Source organism: Microcebus murinus, chromosome 7, assembly GCF_040939455.1.
Source record: "Microcebus murinus isolate Inina chromosome 7, M.murinus_Inina_mat1.0, whole genome shotgun sequence".
NCBI lineage: Eukaryota > Metazoa > Chordata > Mammalia > Primates > Cheirogaleidae > Microcebus > Microcebus murinus.
Window position 1 is genome coordinate 579,826 of NC_134110.1, and position 20,415 is coordinate 600,240.

Sequence of the window (20,415 nt, forward strand, 5' to 3'; positions counted from 1 at the left end):
ACGCCACGCCCCGTCGGTGCCGACAAACCTGTCTTTCCTCTGCTTAGCAGGGGGGATAATTCTAGATGATTCTGGTTGCCCAGCAGCCTACGTTCCCCGCACGATCCGGGAGACGGCTATTTCGGCAGACGCCCGGAGGGGTGCCCCTGGGTGCCAACCCTGAAAAATATCCCTGTTTATCCCGGAAATCCAGACCCCTCCAGGGAGACCGCGGGAATCTCAGAAGAGGCTCCGTCACCAGACTTTGGAGCGAGGCGGCTTTGATCACAAAGTGGCGCCCGCAGCTCCAGCCATCCAAGCGCGGCGCCCGTGGGTTTCTCCCGAGTGCCTTTCTCCACCGAGCTTCCCTTCCTTCCCTGCACCCGCTGTTCCGGCACCGTTCCGCTGCGCTGTGTTAAGAGCCAATTTCCCTGTGACGCCCAGTCCCGTGGAGAAAGTGGCGATCGAGTCACGGTAAACAAAGAAACAAGCCGCATCCCTCCTCCACGGAGAGGGTGCTGTAAGGTCAGTGTCGGGTTGGGGCTGGGAACTGCCCGGGTAAAATGCCCTGGGCGTGCAGAGGTGGCCCTGTAAACACGTGCCGAGCGCCTGCTGTGTGCCGGGCCTGGCAGTGAGTTTTGGGGACTTGGCAACGGGTGAGATCCTGTGGAGCGATTTTCACGGGAACTTCGGGTCATCTGGCAGGTGTCCTGGGCTCCCGCTGTGTCAGGCCCTGCTTTAGTGCCTGGATTCGCCCTTTTGCTGCCCAACTCACCTGGACGTGGTTGGATGCTTGGGTGCTGTTGGGGAGGGAGGAAGGGAGGGGAGGGAGGGGAGGAAGGGGAAGGAGGGGAGGAAGGGGAGGGAGGGGAGGGAGGGAGAAGGGGAGGGAGGGGAGGGAGGGAGAAGGGGAGGGAGGGGAGGAAGGGGAGGGAGGGAGAAGGGGAGGGAGGGGAGGGAGGGGAGGGAGGGAGAAGGGGAGGGAGGGGAGGAAGGGGAGGGAGGGAGAAGGGGAGGGAGGGGAGGAAGGGGAGGGAGGGGAGGGAGGGAGAAGGGGAGGGAGGGGAGGAAGGGGAGGGAGGGGAGGGAGGGAGAAGGGGAGGGAGGGGAGGGAGGGAGAAGGGGAGGGAGGGGAGGAAGGGGAGGGAGGGAGAAGGGGAGGGAGGGGAGGAAGGGGAGGGAGGGGAGGGAGGGAGAAGGGGAGGGAGGGGAGGAAGGGGAGGGAGGGAGAAGGGGAGGGAGGGGAGGAAGGGGAGGGAGGGGAGAGAGGGAGAAGGGGAGGGAGGGGAGGAAGGGGAGGGAGGGGAGGGAGGGAGAAGGGGAGGGAGGGGAGGAAGGGAGGGGAGGGAGGGAGAAGGGGAGAGAGGGAGGAAGGGGAGGGAGGGAGGAAGGGGAGGGAGGGAGGGGAGGAAGGAAGGGGAGGGAGGGAGGGGAGGGAGGGGAGGAAGGGGAGGGAGGGAGAAGGGGAGGGAGGGAGAAGGGGAGGGAGGGAGGGGAGGAAGGAAGGGGAGGAAGGGGAGGGAGGGAGAAGGGGAGGGAGGGGAGGAAGGGGAGGGAGGGGAGGGAGGGAGAAGGGGAGGGAGGGGAGGAAGGGAGGGGAGGGAGGGAGAAGGGGAGAGAGGGAGGAAGGGGAGGGAGGGGAGGAAGGGAGGGGAGGGAGGGAGAAGGGGAGAGAGGGAGGAAGGGGAGGGAGGGAGGAAGGGGAGGGAGGGAGGGGAGGAAGGGGAGGAAGGGGAGGGAGGGGAGGGAGGGAGAAGGGGAGGAAGGGGAGGGAGGGAGGGGAGGAAGGGAGGGGGAGGGAGAAGGGGAGGGAGGGGAGGGAGGGAGAAGGGGAGGAAGGGGAGGGAGGGAGGGGAGGGAGGGAGGAAGGGGAGGGAGGGAGGGGAGGGAGGGAGGAAGGGGAGGGAGGGAGGGGAGGAAGGGGAGGGAGGGAGGGAGGGGAGGGAGGGAGGGGAGGAAGGAAGGGGAGGGAGGGAGGGGAGGAAGAGAGGAAGGAAGGGGAGGGAGGGAGGGGAGGAAGGAAGGGGAGGGAGGGAGGGAGGGGAGGGAGGGGAGGAAGGAAGGGGAGGGAGGGGAGGAAGGAAGGGGAGGGAGGGAGGGGAGGAAGAGAGGAAGGAAGGGGAGGGAGGGAGGGAGGGAGGGAGGAGAGGGAGGGGAGGAAGGAAGGGGAGGGAGGGAGGGGAGGGAGGAAGGGGAGGGAGGGAGGGGAGGAAGGAAGGGGAGGGAGGGAGGGAGGGAGGAAGGGGAGGGAGGGAGGGGAGGAAGGAAGGGGAGGGAGGGAGGGGAGGGAGGAAGGAAGGGCAGGGAGGAAGGAAGGGGAGGGAGGGAGGGGAGGAAGGAAGGGGAGGGAGGGAGGACGGAGAGGGAGGAAGGGGAGGAAGGAAGGGGAGGGAGGAAGGGGAGGAAGGAAGGGGAGGGAGGGAGGAAGGGGAGGAAGGAAGGGGAGGGAGGGAGGAAGGGGAGGGAGGCAGGGGAGGGGAGGAAGGGAGGGGAGGGAGGGAGGGAAGGGAGGAGGGGAGGGAGGGAGGGGAGGGAGGGAGGGGAGGAAGTGATATTATAAAGTGAAATTTGGGGAACTGTGTGGAATTTCCTCCAGAAGTAGAGGGAAAAGTGGAGGCTGGGAGGTTTCTGGATATTGAGTCCATTCCTGTCTTTATGGCCCAGTGCCCAGCCCCCACATCATCTTCTGTCCCTTTCTGTCCCCCAGACCAAAAACAGTCACTTATCCTGGGGGGAGCACAGTGCCACAAACGTGCACCATCCCTCCACGCCCCTCCCAAACTCAGTGCCGTGGTCTGTGGATAAATGGAGAACATAATGTGTTATCATTCTCTCTCAGTGAGTAGCGCAGCGAGGTAACCCTCACCTTTCCCCGGGAGGGCAGGGTGGGCCGGGCACAAGGGTGCCCACGCGTGTGCGGAAAGGTGGAGGGAGTCGGTCCCACCCGCTTCCCAGAGAAGGCTCGGGCGGAGAACACCTGGCTGAGGTGCTCTGGGTCTCTCCCGGAGTGGGGTGCGCGGCCGAGCAGAAGGTGAGGGGCTGCTTCCTAGGGCTCGGGGCGGGGCGGGTGTCTGGGAGGATGAGGGCAGCCGGGCGAGCCTTTCCAGTTGTGAGCACCAGCAGACAACCTCCGGCTGCAGGTGACCGACTGCAGGGCGGGGGAGCCACGCTCTGCGTCTTCCTTTTATAATGTTTGAAATTTAAAAAGTTGTCTTCCAAAAGGGCTATTCCAGAAAAAAAAAAATAAGTAAACCTCTAGCCTACCTACCTCAGCTGAACTAAGGGAGAACAAGCAGATTTTTACCCATGCTGAGCATTAGAAAACGATGTGTTTTCTTCCTTCTAGAACTTGGTCTCTGTGGTCGTGGTTCATGAACAAACAGGGGAAAAGAACAAGGACGGTAAAACTCCGAGGAGGGCCAAGGCAGGCACCACCCGGCTTCCTGTCCTTAGCTGCTCCACGTGGGAACGACTGTTCCCCCGAGTTGGAGGAAATAGGTACTTGTTTAGGTCTCAGATAACCTGTTCTGCGAACTCGGAGGGCAAGGAGGCCCCTGGAGAGCCTGAGGGTCTTTGGTTACCTGGGCAGGCCGCACCTGCTCCTGGGCTCCAGCCCCCCTGCCCACAAGCCTCAGGGCCACCGGGTCACAGCCTGGGGCCAGGTGCAGCGAGTCACCTTCTTTCCTAGCCAGGTCGCCTTTCCAAATCCATCTGCCCTCCCCGCTGAGTTCGAGCTTGCTTCACAACAAGGTAATAGTAAAGGAGATGGATTTTAAGGCTCGGGCAGAGAGGAGCTCTGGGAAAACCTGGTGTCAACGCTCATCACGCTGACGAGGCAGTATTTAAAGTATCCATTCGTTAGCAGGTTCGCTTTCAGGGCCCTGTCGCCAGCCCCGTCAGACAGCGCGGGAGGGGAGGGAGGCCCGCGCGGGTCTGTCCCCGCGGCGGTGCGCTCCGTTCCGCGACTCGGTGCGGGGAAGGTTTTGCTTCCCTTTTGCAATGCGATTTCGGGGTGTGAAACTCTGAGTCTGTGTGGTCCTCGCCACGGGGACCCCCGAGTGCTGCTCGCGTGCGCGTCCCCACCCGCAGGGACAGGGTCCGTAGAGACGGTGCCCCCAGAGGCGGCCGCCGGGCTCCGGCCCCACTGCAGCTCCGGGTGACTTGCAAAGAGGCAGCTCTGAGCCGCGTATCCAGCAGACTTTGGGAAACGCACCACCCCGGTTTCGCAGGGCTCGGGTGCGTGTGTGTGTTTGGGGAGGGGCGGTCGGGCGAGCCCCGGTCTTTCCAACGTGGGTAGCACTTAACCGGCCAACAGGGGAAATCGATGAGCGAAGTGGCCACCTCGTCCCGGCCTGGAGAAGAGCTGCAGAGCGCAGGCCCCAGAGCGCACCGGGGAAGGATTGCTGAGGACACCGCCCGGGCCTGCTTGGCCGCCGGGGGCCGCAGTCACCTTCGGCCGAGGGGCGTGGGGAGACGCGAACCCCCCTCCAGCGCGCAGCCTCCGCTCTTTCCCCGCAGCGCTGTGGCCGCGACCAGGAACGAGCGGACGTCGCCTCCCCCTCCCCGGGGCTGGTGGCGCTCGACTCCAGCTTTCGGCGGCTGCAGCCTCTGGCAGGGCAGCCCCTTGGCTCGTCGGCCGCGCCCCTCCCCGGGCCCGCCCCTCGGTCCCCAGGGTGCGCGCCGACAGCCCGCGCGCCCCGGGCGGGCGACGATGGAGCAGCCGCGCCTGGCTCCCCGCCGCCTGGTGCCCGGCCCGCACCGCTCCCAGCCTCCGAGCCGATGACGGGGGTGCCCGCCGAGACACAAAGGCCGAGGCTGGGACCGCTGGGGGTGCGGTGTGAGGCCGCATACCGGAGGCCCCCCCGCCCCCCGAGTCGCAGCGCCATGCGAGCCCGCGCCGGCTACCCGTCGCCCCGGAGGAGTCTGAGCGCGCGCCCCGGCCGCGCCGCGCCGGCCCTGGCCCCGGCTGCAGCCAGGTTAAGGTGGGCGCGGCGCAGGTGAGGGCAGACCCGACCCCCGGCGGCGGCGGAGGCAGAAGCCGCCCCAGTCCCTGGGGTGCAGCCCCGAGCGCGGAACCAGGGCTGCCGGCGACCAGGACCCGAGGGCTCCGCGGGCTCCGGAGCCTCCCGCGGGCGCGGCGCAGCAGGCCGTGCGGACCGCCGGGGGCAGGCGAGACCGTGGCGGCGTGGGCCCTGCGCCGGGAGCGCCTCGCAGGTAACTTCGGGGAGCTCCGGGCGGGCGGGGGGCGGGAGCGCACGTGTGCGTGTGAGCAGGTGTGCGCGGGGTGCCCGCGGCTCGGTGCACACGCGCCGGGGCTGTGAGGTCGGGGGCCGCGGGCGCGCCTCCCTGCCTGGGCTTGGAGCACTGCGGGCCGCGGAGCCGCCGGCCCTTCCTTGCGCTCGGGCGGTGGCGGAAAAGGTGTGCGCCGCGCTGGCCTTGCCCGCCAGCGACTGGTGCGGAGAGAGCAAGGACTCGGGGAAAGAAGCCACGGAAAGACCGTGCAATATGAGGCAAGTTTCCCTGGCTGCGTGCGAATCCGCTCCGGAAAGCCGCGTCCTGAGTTCCCAGCAAGCGGTGCGCGCAGACACGGGGGAGGCACCAAGTGCGGACGGAAAGCTGGACAGACTTCGGATGGACCGGCGGGGCACCCAGTTCTTACAGCGAGGTTTCCCGCCACGCTGACACGGGGTGGGGGCGCTCTGCTTCCCGAGGATAGATAAGGACGCTCAGCTTCACCTGCCCGAAAACACGGACGCGGGGCCCGGCCGGCGGGCAGCGCGCGCGCGCTCACACCAACTCGTGCACGTGCGCATGCAGCGTCCCCGCCCCGCCGCCACCCCTAAGGCCCCCCCACCCCCGGGGGCTCGGAATCCACCGCGGTAGCCACGCGTCCACCCTCCGGGGCGCGGGCGCTTCCCGCGGCCTTGGAGCGCGCAACTCCGCTGGCGCCCATGCCAGCGCGCTCCTGCTGGAAGATTGTGTACACAGTGGGGAGGTAAGCTGGGATCCGGAGCTCTGTGCGCGGGACCGAGTCACCTTGGTGAGGACCTACGGGGAGAGGAAAAGTCCAGAGTCTGCTGTCAGCGGCACAGGGCTACCTCAAAGCCTCCACGCCCGTTTCCCTTGTGCGTGAGGACCATTTGGCTGGGAGGCGGCTGGGACTGGAGGCTCCATCGCTGGGCTCCGCTGTGACTTTACGCATGGCGTGAAGAGTTGTCAGCCGCCGCGGTGGCCAGCTACGCGCCCCTCCTGCAGCGCGCAGGCTGCCCGGTGGAGGGGCCGCACGGGGGCCTCCTTCCCGCGTCCCCGACGCCCGCCGGCACCGCGGAGCCCGCCCTGCAGGTAGGAGCGCGCTGGCTGCTGAGGCCACAGGACGCCTTTGAGCTCCAGGCTGCGGCTCACCCAGAGCCAGCCGGTCAGCGATATTTCTGGGATTGCTGAAATGAGAGATAAGTGGGTTGGAGAGATTAGGACGGCTGGAACCGTGCGGCCCTTTAAGGGCTTTTCCTTCGCGTACATCAGAGGAGGGTGGATGGGCAGAGGGTGTCCGGTCTGCAGGAAGAGCAAATTTAGAGATTTTTCTTGGGTTACTGGAGCCTGGAGGCAAAACCTTAAACGTCTCGTAAACAAAGCTTTTTTTAATTTTTATTATTATTTTTTTTATTGTGTCTGAGAGATTTGTGTAGGTCTGGGACTACATGAGAACAGATGTCAGTTGACAGTGAAAGGCCAGATCAAGCAGTTTATTGGCATTTCTGATGGATTTGGGGAGGAAGCCCTGGAAGAACAAAGATTGCTTTGCTGGTGTTACATTCCTGTGGAATTTTGGATATGTAATGTCCTTTTTTTTTTTTTCCTGGCCAGTGCTTGAGGCAAAATCGATGTGTCTCTCTAAAATCTCTGTGTTTATTAACTCTCTGATCCTCTGTCTGAAACGTTTATGCTCCTATGAGGTTGAGGCGCCCTCCCGCCCCTGTGCACAGCACGCGGAAGCCGTCTGGGGTTTTCTCACCGAGGGTTCCCCAGATGGGCCAGTGTTGCAGTTTCTGCTTGCACCTGCTGGGCAGGGGTTTGCTGAGCAGGAGGAGGAAGGGGGGCCCTGCTGTCTGCTCCAGGCAGGGCGATGTGCATCCTCCCTCTAGCCAGGAGGCTTCGGAGTCCTCTGTGGACACGGTGCTCACGCCCAGACGAGCTTTTCCCACGGACGTTCAAATATTTGTTTAGGGAGCTTGTCCTGCAGACTCCAAGTGTAACCGCTTTGGGACCAGCGCCGACTGTAGTCAACAGCCACAGATGAACGTGCACAGCCCAGTGATGACTGTAGTCGACAGCCACAGATGAACATGCACAGGCCAGTGGTGACTGTAGTTGACAGCCACAGATGAACGTGCACAGCCCAGCAGAAGCTGTAGTTGACAGCCACAGATGAACCTGCACAGCCCAGTGGAAGCTGTAGTCGACAGCCACAGATGAACCTGCACAGCCTAGTGCTGACTACGGTCAACAGCCACAGACAAACGTGCACAGCCCAGTGACAACTGTAGTTGACAGCCACAGATGAACGTGCACAGCCCAGTGGAAGCTGTAGTTGACAGCCACAGATGAACCTGCACAGGCCAGTGGCGACTGTAGTTGACAGCCACAGATGAACCTGCACAGCCCAGCGACAGCAGTAGTTGACAGCCACAGATGAACATGCACAGCTCAGTGGAAGCTGTAGTTGACAGCCACAGATGAACCTGCACAGCCTAGCGCCGACTACAGTCGACAGCCACAGATGAACGCGCACAGCGACTTTAGCCGACAGCCGTGATATGACTTTTCTAATTTTTCATTCATCAAAATAAAATTGTGAACATTTAAAAATAACATAAAGAAAACATTTATGTGTATGTTACCTGTTCCAATTTACATCACAAGCAAAGCTGCCTGTAAAGTAAGACAAGCTCTCAGTGCTTCCAAGCTTTCCTCGTCACACAAGAGCAAGACGGACGCGTCATCAATGCACAGGGCAGACCGCCGTGCGGACTGTGAGTGCCGGCTGTGGGCCAGGTGTCGTGGCCGGTGAGCGCGGTCCCGAAGTGGTTAAAAAAGAAAGAAGAAAGGAAAGAGGAATGCAGAATTGACGGCAGGCAGGGGCGGTTGGCTTCCAGACTCAGGCGTATTCCTGACTCCCTGCATGACCTTGGAAAGTGACTTCCCTGTCCTGCTTGTTTGTTTTCCCATAATAGAAAATGAGCGGACATCAGACTAGGTCATTGACTTTTTTCCCCTTCGAGAGTAGAGCCCTTCAAATGAAACGTATTGTAAAAGTTAAGTGTGTGAAATGGATTGAAGAGCCGGGGGGCCATGGCAGCCTGTCCCCTGCCAGTGCGGCTTCTAGGGAACCCCGCAGGGCGCTTCCGGATTCAGTTTGAGAACCAGCGGAACGCGCCTCTCTGCAACAGGGCATAGTCCCTCTTTGAGTGTTTCCAGTGAAATGTCACGGTCATCTGGCTCTGTGTCATAAATTTCCACGTTACCTTTCGCCTGCGTCTGGTCTTCCTTGATGGCTAATTAAACCCCTACGATGTGGGTTCCGGAAGGGCCGTAACTTTTTCGGTCCTGGACCTTCTGAGCTTAATGGAGCCTGGCGTGTGGGCAGGTGCTCAGTAACTGCTTGCTGAACGGACGAGGAAAAGAAGAGGGAGTAAACCGATTTTGGAAGAACGAGGACGGATGGGTCCACCATGGTGCAAACCTCAGACTTCGATTTATTCGTTGCTGTGTCTACGGAGCCTAGAACACTGCCTGGTGCAGGCGGGTTTTGGCTCATCGTAAGAAAACCTTTAAAATAATTCAAGTTAGCGCTGGGAGTGGATCGCTTCAAGAGGGAATAAGGGATACGGATGTGGTAGATTTTGATTCTGTTCATAAAGGTCCGGCTCTGTCTTCTTCCGGGCAGGTGGTAGGGGCATTTGAGAGCTAGCAGGTGCCTCACCAGTGTCTCCCTTTTCCTCTGCCCCGGTGAGAGTCAAAGCTTCAGAAAGTGGCTCCTTCCTTAGCCTGAGCCCAGACCGAGGGTGGCGTGGAGCAGAGCTTCTAGCCGACACACCCTGGACGTGGCTCGGAAAAGAAACAAACCGTTGATGCTTTAAGTCGCTGAAACCTAGGGACTGTTTGTTGTCGCAGCATAACCTGGCCTACCCTGGCTGATGCATCACGGGAAGGACTTTGGAGCACACTGGGTTTTGATCATGTCAGAACATGTCAGGATGGCAGTATTATCCAGCAAGCCCGTGGGTGCTGAGACCGGGCTTCCCGGGAGCTGGGACCTCGGCGTGATGGACCGTGGCCGTCATTTTGACCGGTTGGAGAGCTCCTTTGTTAGCATACTCAGGCCAGTCCCTTAGGGAAGGGCGCGTGACAACCCAAAGCCTGGTGTGTTAGCTAAAAAAATGCTGGCTTAATAGTTCAATGAGAAGACAGTGAAGCTGACAAATGTGCTCGCTGGTCGGGGAGAAATGTCCGTTAAAATCCAGGCGATAAACGCAAGGTGCTTTGCGAGCCTGCGGTTGAGGCCAGGGGCGCTAGCAGAATGAGCTGAGCGGCCAGCGTCACGGCAGTGTGGCGTGCTGCTCTTTCATCAGTTATCCAAGTCAGAAAACCGCCTGCTCAGTGGAGCACACGCGTGTGCACGTGTGTTATTTAATACCGCCCCCAGAGCATGCTTTGCTGAACACGATTCTGCGGGTTTTCCTGGTGCTCTGAGCTCTGCCCCGTGCCCTCGGCGTGGAGTGAGTGGACAGGACGGGCGGTGGCCAGTGGGACTCAGAGCTTCTAGCTGCCGATCCTCACCCAACTCTGACTCGAGCGTCTGCCTCAGTGTACCTTCCGTCCCCGGCCCTCCCTTCCTGCCACTTCCTCTGTGTTCTGGTGAGCAGTTCCGACCGGCAGTGGCGGGTGTGGTTCCCCTTTTGCAGCCTCTCTGATAATCCTGGGATTTTGAGGGGGGGAAAAGAAACTTTTATGGAAGATGCTAAAACTGCACGTTTTAGGGTGACTTCAGGAGGCTTCAAGTAGCAGGTGGCTGAGAAAAAACAAACAAGAAAAGATCAACAGGCCAAGAGGATGGAAGCCTCTAGAACATCCTGGCAGGCTGTATGATTGACAGATAGCGGTAAGAAGGAAAACCTGGAGAAACAAGGAGAGGGATCTGTCCAGGGAGTCGAAGTGGAGAAAGTGGAGTCTTGTCAACGTGGGGGCGGGGTGGGGCGGAGGTGGTGAGTGGGCGTGGGGGATGGGAGTTGGTGGTCAGGGGGTGGTCAGTGGGCGTGGGAGTAAGTGGACAGTCGGTGGGTCTGGGCTGTGATGGGCAGTGCAGGGTGTAGGGGGGTGGTCAGTGGGCGTGGGAGTGAGTGGACAGTCGGTGGGTCTGGGCTGTGATGGGCAGTGCAGGGTGTAGGGGGAGGTCAGTGGGCGTGGGAGTGAGTGGACAGTCGGTGGGTCTGGGCTGTGATGGGCAGTGCAGGATGTAGGGGGTGGTCAGTGGGTGTGGGAGTGAGTGGACAGTCGGTGGGTCTGGGCTGTGATGGGCAGTGCAGGGTGTAGGAGGTGGTCAGTGGGTGTGGGAGTGAGTGGACAGTCGGTGGGTCTGAGCTGTGATGCGCAGTGCAGGGTGTAGGGGGTGGTCAGTGGGCGTGGGAGTAAGTGGACAGTCGGTGGGTCTGAGCTGTGATGGGCAGTGCAGGGTGTAGGGGGTGGTCAGAAGGTGTGGGAGTGAGTGGACAGTCGGTGGGTCTGGGCTGTGATGGGCAGTGCAGGGTGTAGGGGGTGGTCAGTGGGTGTGGGAGTGAGTGGACAGTCGGTGGGTCTGGGCTGTGATGGGCAGTGCAGGGTGTAGGGGGGACGTCAGTGGGCTTGGGAGTGAGTGGACAGTCGGTGGGTCTGAGCTGTGATGGGCAGTGCAGGGTGTAGGGAGGTGGTCAGTGGGTGCGGGAGTGAGTGGACAGTCAGTGGGTCTGGGCTGTGATGGGCAGTGCAGGGTGTAGGGGGGAGGTCAGTGGGCGTGGGAGTGAGTGGACAGTCGGTGGGTCTGGGCTGTGATGGGCAGTGCAGGGTGTAGGGAGGTGGTCAGTGGGTGTGGGAGTGAGTGGACAGTCGGTGGGTCTGGGCTGTGATGGGCAGTGCAGGGTGTAGGAGGTGGTCAGTGGGTGTGGGAGTGAGTGGACAGTCGGTGGGTCTGGGCTGTGATGGGCAGTGCAGGGTGTAGGGGGTGGTCAGTGGGCTTGGGAGTGAGTGGACAGTCGGTGGGTCTGGGCTGTGATGGGCAGTGCAGGGTGTAGGGGGTGGTCAGAAGGTGTGGGAGTGAGTGGACAGTGGGTGGGTCTGGGCTGTGATGGGCAGTGCAGGGTATAGGGGGTGGTCAGTGGGTGTGGGAGTGAGTGGACAGTCGGTGGGTCTGGGCTGTGATGGGCAGTGCAGGGTGTAGGGGGTGGTCAGTGGGTGTGGGAGTGAGTGGACAGTCGGTGGGTCTGGGCTGTGATGGGCAGTGCAGGGTGTAGGGGGTGGTCAGAAGCTGTGGGAGTGAGTGGACAGTCGGTGGGTCTGGGCTGTGATGGGCAGTGCAGGGTGTAGGAGGTGGTCAGTGGGTGTGGGAGTGAGTTGACAGTCGGTGGGTCTGGGCTGTGATAGGCAGTGCAGGGTGTAGGGGGGAGGTCAGTGGGCGTGGGAGTGAGTGGACAGTTGGTGGGTCTGGGCTGCGATGGGCAGTACAGGGTGTAGGGTGGGTGGTCAGTGGGCGTGGGAGTGAGTGGACAGTCGGTGGGTCTGGGCTGTGATGGGCAGTGCAGGGTGTAGGGGGGAGGTCAGTGGGTGTGGGAGTGAGTGGACAGTCGCTGGGTCTGGGCTGTGATTCTCGAATCCTAATCTCTGTCCTCGGAGCCCGGAGGGGTCCGGAACCCATCACCAGGGCTTATTTTCGGGGTGAGGCTTCTATGGCGCACGTGCTTAGAAATCCTGTTGGGGCTTATTTTGTGGGGAGGGCTTGTTTTTGGGGAAACACGGTAGCTCCTGCGCGCAGTTTGGTTTTGGTTTTTGTCCACCTCATCCCCTGCCGTGCCAGCAGCCAAAGCCGGGCCAGACACGATCCAGGTACAGGGTAGACGTTTCTGAGTGAGTGGGTGGGTGGGCGTCCCACTTGACCTTGTGAGTGACCCCAGGAGCAGGAATTGCCGTTGTCCTTTCCTCGTGATGACCCTGAGGGTTAGGGATAAGGTTAAGGATAATTTACTTCCCTAAGTTCCCAATTCTCAGTATTTGCCTGCAAATCCTTTCCCCTTAAATTTTTTTCTTTTGCTTTTGAGACAGAGTCTCACTCTGTTGCCCGGGCTAAGTGAGTGCCGTGGCGTCAGCCTCGCTCACAGCAACCTCAAACTCCTGGGCTCAAGCAATCCTCCTGCCTCAGCCTCCCAAGTAGCTGGGACTACAGGCATGCGCCACCATGCCCGGCTAATTTTTTCTCTCTATATTTTTAGTTGGCCAATTGATTTCTTTCTATTTTTGGTAGAGATGGGGTCTCGCTCTTGCTCAGGCTGGTCTCCAACTCCTGAGCTCAAAGGATCCTCCTGCCTCAGCCTCCCAGAAGGCTAGGATTACAGGCGTGAGCCACCGCACCCGGCCTCCTGTTAAGTTTTTTATTAGAAAATCACATATTTAGAACTTTTAAGTAATGCAGACCTGAAATGAAAGATAGAAAGAAGCCACCCAGGGAACTGTTATCAACATTTTAGTATGTAGCGAGTGTGTGTGTGTGTGTTTTATATCACGCTACAACATGCCATTTAGTAGCGAACGTTTTCGCTTAGGAATAAATACGTCATTAAAAGTTAAATTCGCCAACGTGTATGTTTTGACCACTGAAGTGTTGGCGGCCACGTGGCATCCTATCACATTGGTGTGCTGCACTTTTTATCATTGACTGTTGGATCGAAAAATGATTGCTGATTTTTTCTTATTTTAAGCGACGCCGAAGAGAATATATTTGTAACACTCTGTTTACACGCATTAGATAAATGCACAGAAGTACGGATTTGCTCCGTTTAAAGAATATGCATATCTTCAAGTTCTGTTGCTGCTGATTTCCTGTAACAGCCGCAAAAATCTCCACTTGTCCCGCAAGGCAGGGGGAGGGTCGATCCTCCCTCACGTTCATGCGTGAGACTCACGCCTTCCACGAAACCCTAGGGCAGCCCTGGTCATACACGGGACAGCCAATATGCTGCATACCGGCTATAAAATAAGGCAAATCTCTGCGGTATTTAGTGCTTTTCCACTTTAGAAAGAAAGCATTTTTGTTTTCTTTAGATTTATAAAGCAAGCAAGCGAAATGGCCGTCTTACTTTGCTTTCTTATTACGACGTTGTAAATTTTTTCCTCTGCCTTTCTTTCTTTATAAATTGACAGTTTTTCTCTCGGATTGTTCATTCTTCCTTATTAACTTTTAAGAGCTTTCAATAAGATGCAAGAATTTTCTGCATTCCATTTTTTTTTTTTTTTTTTCCGATTTTTTGGTGTTTGTTGACAGGGCAAAGTAAGTCGGCCCAACGGATCGATCTCCCTAATGATTTCAACTTCTGGGATCCTACATGGAAAATCTCTTCACAACCTCAGATTACATATTGACTTAAAGTCTCTATTTTAAATTTCATCTGTAACTTACGTTCGTATATGGGAAGAAGTGAGGGCTCACAAGTTTTTACCAATTGGTTAGCCAATTAGTCCAATAATCCTTAACCAATGAACGAATGTTTATGTTTATTTTCTCGTTGAGTTGAAATGCCGCCTTCAATGATATGATAGATCTATTTGCAGGGTTATTTTTCCAGGCATTCTTATGTCTTTTTTTTTGAGACAGAGTCTCGTTTCGTTGCCCAGGCTAGAGTGAGTGCCGTGGCGTCAGCCTAGCTCACAGCAACCTCAAACTCCTGGGCTCAAGCGATCCTCCTGCCTCAGCCTCCCGAGTAGCTGGGACTACAGGCATGCGCCACCACGCCCGGCTAATTTTTTCTATATATTTTTAGTTGGCCAATTAATTTCTTTCTGTTTTTAGTAGAGACGGGGTCTCGCTCTCGCTCAGGCTGAGCTCAAACCATCCTCCCACCTCGGCCTCCCAAAGTGATAGGATTACGGATGTGAGCCACCGCGCTTGGCCCATATTTTTAATTCTGGAACATCTCTAGGCACCATTGCCTTGATTATTGTCTTTCTGCAGTTCTCTTATCTAGAATTCCAAGCAGGTATTTGCTGAACCTTGTCCTTCTATATGCATGTCTCTTAAGCTCAATTTCGTATCTTTTATCTTTGTATCTCTTTGTGCTGCATTCTGCTAAATTCCCTTAGATCTGTCTTCTAGTTCACTAATTTTCTCCTCACTTACATCTCTTATTTAATCTGTCCATTGTGTGTTTTTTTTTTTTTTTTTGAGACAGAGTCTCGCTTTGTTGCCCAGGCTAGAGTGAGTGCCGTGGCGTCAGCCTAGCTCACAGCAACCTCAGACTCCTGGGCTCGAGCGATCCTCCTGTCTCAGCCTCCCAAGTAGCTGGGACTACAGGCATGCGCCACCATGCCCGGCTAATTTTTTATATATGTATCAGTTGGCCAATTAATTTCTTTCTATTTATAGTAGAGACAGGGTCTCGCTCTTGCTCAGGCTGGTTTTGAACTCCTGACCTTCTGCAATCCGCCCGCCTCGGCCTCCCAGAGAGCTAGGGTTACAGGCGTGAGCCACCGCGCCCGGCCTGTCCATTGTGTTTTTCATTTAGATTTGTTTCCCCTAGAAGTACTACTTAGTTCTTTTCCGGATCTGCATTTTCTTTTCTCATGATGTCTTCTTTTATTTGGATTTAATTTAATTTAATTTTTTTTTTTTTTTTCAGTCTGAATCTCACTCTGTCGCCTTGGCTAGAGTGCCGTGGCGTCTGCCTAGCTCAAAACAACCTCCAACTCCTGGGCTCAAATGATCCTCCTGCCTCAGCCTCCCGAGTAGCTGGGACTACGGGCATGCGCCACCGTGCCCGGCTAATTTTTTCTATTTTTAGTTGTTTGGCTAATTTCTTTCTATTTTTAGTAGTGACGGGGTCTCGCTCTTGCTCAGGCTGGTTTTAAACTCCTGACCTTGAGCGATCCTCCCGCCTCGGCCTCCCAGAGTGCTGGGATGACAGGCGTGACCAACCGCACCCGGCCGGATTTCCTTTAATTTTCATACCTTTGCTTATTTAAAATATATTTATACCTTGCTTAGATTGTGGTTGCATTTCGTGCATTTCTTGAAGTTCTGCTCCTGCCGGTTAATTTCTGTCTGCTGACTCTTACTCCTTGTAGAATATTTTCTCTTGCGTGCTGTAATTTTTTAGAAATGCAACTCACCTTTATCGTGGCGGCTTTTCTCTGTGGGGCTCCTATGCACCTCTCATTTTTCAGAGCAGCTTGCTACTTATTCCTGCCTGCACCCAGCAGTGGTAGCAGCATGGAACCAATTCTCCCATTAACTTCTTAGCTCAGGAGCCTTTGCACTCTGTCGAATTGTAAATTCGAGCCCTAAAATATGTAAGACGTCGGCCTTGTTTCATATTTATAAGGGGGTAATTTTTACTTTATTTAACATAGAGCCCAAGTAGCAACTGACAAGTGTTCTTATTTCTCCCTGGGCTGATGAGCAGATTTTTTTTTTTTTTTTTTCTATTTCATCCTTTCACTTAGAGCTAGATCAGGCGTCCTCAAACTACGGCCCGCGGGCCACATTTTTGCCTGTTTGTTTTTTTTTTTAATTCAACATAAGATATGTGCAGTGTGCATAGGAATTTGTTCATAGTTTTTTTTAAAGCTACAGTCCGGTCCTCCAACGGTCTGAGGGACAGTGAGCTGGCCCCCTGTTTGAAAAGTTTGAGGACCTCTGAGCTAGAGAAGAGTCGGTCCTTCAGGGCTCCCAGCTCTATGGAGACGTCTGTGTCCACTCTGTCTCCACCCTGGGGGGGCCTTCCTCCACTGCTGCCCGTGGCAGGACACCCCCACCCGCTCAGGGCAGCCACAGAGCCGGCTCCTGCTCACTCCCGTGACTTCCAGTCCCTTCTCTGCGTCTGGCGCCGGGCGTACAGCTTGTCCTCTTGCAGGCTTCGCTGTGCCCATTAAGGAGAAAAACAAAAAAATCCATCTTATCCAGCATTTCGGAGGTGTTCATAATGGGAGGTTGTTCACGCTTTCTAAGCTTGTCTTCGTGCCGGATCTGCAAACCACCTCGTAATTTCTCGACGTCTCGATCAAGGGCGTTGCGCCGGGGCTGAGCTGCACGGGGTACATCCTGACCAACAGGAGCAGAACCCCATTCTCAGCTCCTTGCTGCCTTCTTGGCAGTTTTGTGCCAAGGGGCTCCTATGCACCTTCCTCTGGAGGAAGGCTGTCTCTGGGGGTAGTGAAAGGTTCTCCCTTCAGTCTGAAATCTCACTGGAGGCAACAACAGGAGACTCTCGATCGCAATTTTTAGACACCTAAGATTGATTTCTTCTCCTGTTACAGTTTCACTAAATCATAGTAGCAGCCGCCACCCTGGAACAGAAAAAAAGCAAAAAAAAAAAAAAAAGCAAAATCCAGAACCAGCAGGCCAACCCCAAGCCAGGAATTGCCCGGGCGCTGCAGACAAATTCTCCTGCAGTGGTGTGTTTTGTCATCGTGGAGGGAGGACACTGTGGCCATGTCACATTTCTGCACTTCATTTCGGCTTTTGCAAGCTCGACGTATTATGGCATTTGGGAAAGCTGGAGTTTTGCTAATACAGTTCGAGGTTTATATCGCTCCTTCTTATCAGATTGTGGGGAGGCTGGTGCAGGAAGGGAAGGCTAGGACTTTAAGGGGGTTGGTGGAAATGAAATTCACAGGGCTCATCTTCCATGCAGAGATTCGAGCAGCAGCACTGCAAATTGTGTCCCCGACTCCCATCTCTCTTCCTTCTGCTCCGCTTTGATTATTAACATCCGATGTCAGCGGTTTGGGCAGTTAAAAACTCCTGAGACGGTCAAAGGGTGGACACTCGGTCTAGCCTGGTAGGCTGGGCGGTAACAGCGTCCATCGCTCCCCGAGCTTGGCCGAGAGATGAGCAACCGGCCGCAGGGTGGCGGGAAGCACAGCCGAGCGTCTGGTTCCCACAGCGCAGACTCTTGTCTGGCGGAGGGGACCGCGGGGCAGCGGCGAGAGGAGCCTACACTCCCCCCTCGGCTGTGCACGTGCAGGAGGTTTTGGGATCCCGCCGGGCACCTGTGGGCTGGGCGCTCACCTTCACCCGGCCTGCCCGGCTCCCGCTCCTGTTCCAGCGGTGCTCCCACTCCTGCTCCATTAGTGCTCCTGCTCCTCCCTCAGTGCCCCCGCTCCTGCTCCCTCAGTGCTCCCGCTCCTGCACCATCAGTCCTCCCGCTCCTGCTCCCTCAGTGCTCCCGCTCCTGCTCCCTCAGTGCTCCCGCTCCTGCACCATCAGTCCTCCCGCTCCTGCTCCCTCAGTGCTCCCACTCCTGCCCAGTCAGTGCTCCCAGCTCCTGCTTCCTCAGTGCTCCCAGCTCCTGCTTCCTCAGTGCTCCCAGCTCCTGCACCGTTAGTGCTCCCAGCTCCTGCTTCCTCAGTGCTCCCAGCTCCTGCTTCCTCAGTGCTCCCAGCTCCTGCTTCCTCAGTGCTCCCAGCTCCTGCACCGTTAGTGATCCCAGCTCCTGCTTCCTCAGTGCTCCCAGCTCCTGCTTCCTCAGTGCTCCCCCTCCTGCCCAGTCAGTGCTCCCAGCTCCTGCTTCCTCAGTGCTCCCAGCTCCTGCACCGTTAGTGCTCCCAGCTCCTGCTTCCTCAGTGCTCCCAGCTCCTGCACCCTCAGTGCTCCCGCCCCTGCCCAGTCAGTGCTCCCAGCTCCCACGCCCTGCAGAACCGAGTCTGGACCCCCACCCCAGAGTTGTGTGCATGGCCCCGGCCTAGTCTGTGTGGTGCTGTAGCAGAATTCCCGAGCCCGGGCAACTGATGAGGAGCAGGCGTTGATTGGGCACGGTTCTGGGGACTGGGAAGTCCCGGATCAGGCGCCGGTGCCTGGTGGGGGTGTCGTGCTGTGGCCTCCCACGGCAGAAGAGCCGGCCAGCAGAGCCCGGCGGGAACCTCTCTCCTAGGGGCCTCGGTCCCATTCACGGGGGAGGCCTGGTCACCTCTTGAAGGTCCCGCCTCTCACTGCTGTTGTGTTAGCAGCACCTGAGTGTTGGGGGGGGCACGTTCAGACCACGCGTGTCCGATCTAAATCATACCTGTGTGTCCAGCACCACCTCCTCGCTCCATCCTGGCCAGACACAGCCTCTACCCTGCCCCTGCCCCTGCCCCTGCGCCCTGCCCTCCGCCCTCCACCCCACCCTCCGCCTTCCGCCCCCGCCCTCCACCCTGCGGGCCTCCCCCCCCTACCCCCGCCACTGCGCCCTCCGCCCCCGCCCGTGCCCCTGCACCCCTGTGCCCTGCCCTCTGCCTGGACGCCCTCAGACCACCCCGTCTGCGGTTTCTGAGGCCAGAGCTCCGCGTGGCTGGAATCCATCTCCCCCCGCCCATCCGGGCTCCCGGCTCCTCACTGTGCGCCCTGCCACCAACTCCACGTGTCCTTTGGGAAGCCACAGCACTCTCCGGGCCCCAGTTTCTTGCCCATGAAATGAGGGCTGAGGCTGGTGTCCACTGCGCTCCCTTCCAGCCCTGACTCCAGAGCCTGCTTTCTCCTTGAGGCCGTTTGCCCGTCTGTGAAATGGGCTGCACGGAGGAGGCAGCCTCCCCTCTGGGCTGTGCTGAGCAGGGTCTCCCGCACCTGCCGGGCGCCTGGGGCAAGGCTTTGCAGCTCGTCTCTGTGCGTGGAGACGCGCTGAGGGCTTTGGAGCGTTGCGCCCTGAGGACGGAGATGGGAGACGCTCAGGAGGGAGAGGGTGCAGGTGAGAGTGTGCCCACATATGTGTGCATCAGTGTGTGTGCGTGTGGGAGCTTGCATATGTATGTGAATTGTGTGCACACATGGGTGTGTGTGTAGGTCCGGTGTGAATGTATACGTGTACTTGTGTGAGTGTCTGTGAGCGTTTGCGTGTCTGTGTGAGCCTGAACCTGCGTGTGCATGTGTCTGTGTGTGTGTGGGGGGGCGAGTCCGTGAGTGTGAGCCCGTGTGTGTCTGGCTGTGCGCGCACATGCATGCACCACAGCAGTTTCTCTCAGTCCCCAGAGACTCTGGGCTGACGTTTCCACGCTGCTCCTTTGTCCCTGAGAGGGAGCCTGGGCTTTGGAGTCCCAGGCTCGGCCTCAGAGCTGGCCTCTTGCTCCCTGCAGCTTCTCCAGCCTCCTTTTCCTCCATCATCTTGAATAGACTGGGGGGGTGTCGGTGCCGCCTCCTCCGAGCTGTGTGTCATCCGTGCACGCGGCCATCCACAGCCCGCCCCGCCCCCGCCGCCATCATGGGCTGGTGGATGCTTCCCTTGTACGAGCTTGAGCCTTAACCGAGCCAGGAGGCCCGGGGTGGCGTCCACTTGGGCCCCGAACCCCACGCTGGACCCCGGGCAACTCGGGTCGCCTCTGCGTTGTAAGGCTATTCCCTGCCGGTCCCTCGGTTTCCTCATCTGTCAAGTGCAGGTGCTCTTCCTCCCTGGCAGCCGGCCCGTGCCAGCGGCTGCAGGCTGGACCTGCTGCCCTGGGCAGAGCCCGGAGACCTGGTTTCTAGTCGGCCCCTCCCGCCGCACCCCTGTTCACTGGTCCTCACCCGTGTGCCGTAGGGAGTCTGCATGGCGCGGCCCCGCAGTGAGCGGCTGTCACACACGCACACACACGTATGTGCACACGTGTCCATCCACGGACCCCTCAGTTTCAGTTTTGATGTGACATGACTCAGATTGACCATGCTGTTTGCGTTTCCTTCATTCACTTCAGGAGACCCCGGGCCTTGGTTTTCCAAATAATTCCTTTGACCTGGGGTGGGGAGCTGAGGAAGCTCCCGGGGAGGCCACGCTTGGGTTTCCCCGGGAGGTGCCGGGCGTGGTGGGGCTGGGGGTCGGCGCGGGATTCGAGTCTCGTGCTCCCAGTTGCCGCCAGAGCCTTGGGTTCTGCAGGCTGGTTTCCTCACGCCAGAGAGTCACCGCAAACGTGAAAGGGGCCGTCACCAAGGATCAAAGGAAAGGGAGTCCACGGGCGTGGGCTGTGCCAACAAAAGCCTGAAACTCGGCGTGCGTGGGCCGTCGCTGCTCCCTGGACCGTGCCCATCTGTCCTGTGCCCCGGCTTCGGTGCCTGCTGGCTTACGCGGAGCCCGGGCGTGCCAGGCTGTCCCTGCCGTGGGCCAGCCGGAACATCCTGACCCAGAACACTCCGACCAGACGGTGCCGGGGCCGGGCGGGGAGGGCGGCACAGCCTGGGGGAAGGGGGTTCCCGGG